This window comes from Urtica dioica, chromosome 2 (assembly GCF_054948205.1).
Source record: "Urtica dioica subsp. dioica isolate 48M chromosome 2, U.dioica_male_clone48M_v1_H2, whole genome shotgun sequence".
Taxonomy (NCBI): domain Eukaryota; kingdom Viridiplantae; phylum Streptophyta; class Magnoliopsida; order Rosales; family Urticaceae; genus Urtica; species Urtica dioica.
In genome coordinates this window covers 9,539,489-9,542,395 of record NC_142757.1, presented here as the reverse complement: position 1 = coordinate 9,542,395, position 2,907 = coordinate 9,539,489, and positions in this window count along the sequence as shown.

Here is a 2,907-nt window from a genome sequence, read left to right as displayed (position 1 = left end):
CTCTACGTGAGTCCTCGAGTCGAGTTCAAGTCCACGAGTCGACAAGCTACTCCTCGTGCCGACTTCACATGCCTCCTCGAGACGAGTTCATTCCTCGAGTCGAGTTCGAGTCCACGAGTCGACAAGCTACTCCTCGTGCCGACTCCACATGTCTCCTCGAGATGAGTTCATTCCTCGAGTCGAGTTCGAGTCCACGAGTCGACAAGCTACTCCTCGTGCCGACTCCACATGTCTCCTTGAGATGAGTTCATTCCTCGAGTCGAGTTCGAGTCCACGAGTCGACAAGCTACTCCTCGTGCTGACTCCACATGTCTCCTCGAGATGAGTTCATTCCTCGAGTCGAGTTCGAATCCTCGAGTTGACTGATACTCCTCGTGCCGATTCTTCACGAAACTCCTCGTGCAGGCTCTACATGAGTCCTCGAGTCGAGTTCGAGTCCACGAGTCGACCGATACTCCTCGTGCCGACTCTTCACGAAACTCCTCATGCAGGCTCTACATGAGTCCTCGAGTCGAGTTCGAGTCCACGAGTTGACCGATACTCCTCGTGCCGACTCTCCACGAAACTCCTCGTGCAGGCTCTACATGAGTCCTCGAGTCGAGTTCGAGTCCGCGAGTCGACCGATACTCCTCGCGCCGACTCTCCACGTAACTCCTCGTGCAGGCTCTACATAAGCCCTCGAGCCGAGTTTGAGTCCACGAGTCGACTGATACTCCTCGTGCCGACTCTTCACATATCTCCTCGAGACGAGCTCATTCCTCGAGTCGAGCTCCGAGTCCGCGAGTCGACCGATACTCCTCGCGCCGACTCTTCACGAAACTCCTCGTGCAGGCTCTACATAAGCCCTCGAGCCGAGTTCGAGTCCACGAGTCGACTGATACTCCTCGTGTCGACTCTTCACACATCTCCTCGTGACGAGCTCATTCCTCGAGTCGAGCTCCGAGTCCGCGAGTTGACCGATACTCCTCGCGCCGACTCTTCACGAAACTCCTCGTGCAGTCTCTACATAAGCCCTCGAGCCGAGTTCGAGTCCACGAGTCGACTGATACTCCTTGTGCCGACTCTTCACACATCTCCTCGAGACGAGCTCATTCCTCGAGTCGAGCTCCGAGTCCGCGAGTCGATCGATACTCCTCGCGCCGACTCTTCACGAAACTCCTCGTGCAGGCTCTACATGAGTCCTCGAGTCGAGTTCGAGTCCACGAGTCGACCGATACTCCCCGTGCCGACTTCACATGCCTCCCCGAGACGAGTCCATTCCTCGAGTTGAGTATCGAGTCCACAAGCCAACTAACCACTCCTCGTGCAGGCTCTACATGAGCCCTCGAGTTGTGTCCCGAGTCCACAAGTCAACTAACTACTCCTCGTGTAGGCTCTACGTGAGTCCTCGAGTTGAGTCCCGAGTCCGCGCTCGCCGCCCAGCTCGTGAGCCAAAAGGCAACAATGGGTTCAAAGGCTTGCGTCCGCTGGGCGTATCTGGTCTAGCCAGCGTCCACGGGAAACCTCGCCACACAAATGTGGCAACGCGCTCGCCGCCCAGCTCGTGATCCGAAAGGCAGCGAGTTACAAATGGGTTTCAAAGGCTTGCGTTCGCCAGGACGTATCTGGTCTAGCCAGCGTCCACGGGAAACCTCGTCACACAAATGTGGCACCGCGCTCGCTGCCCAGCTCGTGAGCCGAAAGGCAGCGAGTTACAAATGGGTTTCAAATGCTTGCGTCCGCCAGGACGTATCTGGTCTAGCCAGCGTCCATGGGAAACCTCGTCACACGAATGTGGCACCGCGCTCGCCGCCCAGCTCGTGAGCCGAAAGGCAGCGAGTTACAAATGGGTTTTAAAGGCTTGTGTCCGCCAGGACGTATCTGGTCTAGCCAGCGTCCACAGGAAACCTGGCCACACGAATGTGGCACGCGCTCGCCGCCCAGCTCGTGAGCCGAAAGGCAGCGAGTCACAAATGGGTTTCAAAGGCTTGCGTCCGCTGGACGTATCTGGTCTAGCCAGCGTCCACGGGAAACCTGGCCACACGAATGTGGCATCGCGCTCGCCGCCCAGCTCGTGCGCCGATAGGCAGCGAGTTACAAATGGGTTTCAAAGGCTTGCGTCCGCCGGGCGTATCTGGTCTAGCCAGCGTCCACGGGAAACCTGGCCACACAAATGTGGCACTGCACTCGCCGCCCAGCTCGTGCGCCAATAGGCAGCGAGTCACAAATGGGTTTCAAAGGCCTGCGTCCGCCGGGCGCACCTGGTCTAGCCAGCGTCCGCAGAAAACCCAATCACGCAAATGTGACACCAACGCCCCCCCGGGGCCTAAGCCGTGCAAATCGACCATGCCTTCATTTGTAAGTCGAGAAAATAAGCCGCGCACAACAAAGCCGTGCAAATCGATCACTAGTAGGTCGAGAAAGTAAGTCGCGCACAACAAAGACGTGCAAATCGATTACGCCTTCGTTGGCAAGTCGAGAAAATAAGCCACGCACACAGAAGCCGTCCCTCGCGATGCACAAAAGCCATCCCTCGTGAAGCACCGATGCCATCCCTCGCGATGCATTGAAAGCCCTTCTACGATGCGACCACAGACTCGAGAGTGTTTGTCCTGGGTCCGCACATCAACGCAAGCACTGAGTTTCCGCTCGACCTACGCTCGACCAGAACCTCGGGGGGCTAATGTTGTCGGTCCTCCTCGGACCGACGGGGACAAAGGCGTCACCTCGATCCACGCGACTGATGCGAGGCCTCGAGTGGAGAAACCTTGCCTCAGCCATTAGCCGGCCCAAGGGTCAGCCGGCCAACGGCCGGCCATATGCTCAGCCGGCCCATGGCCGGCCCAAGGGTCAGCCGGCCAATGGCCGGCCCAAGGGTCAGCCGGCCAATGGCCGGCCATATGCTCAGCCGGCCCATGGCCGGCCTAA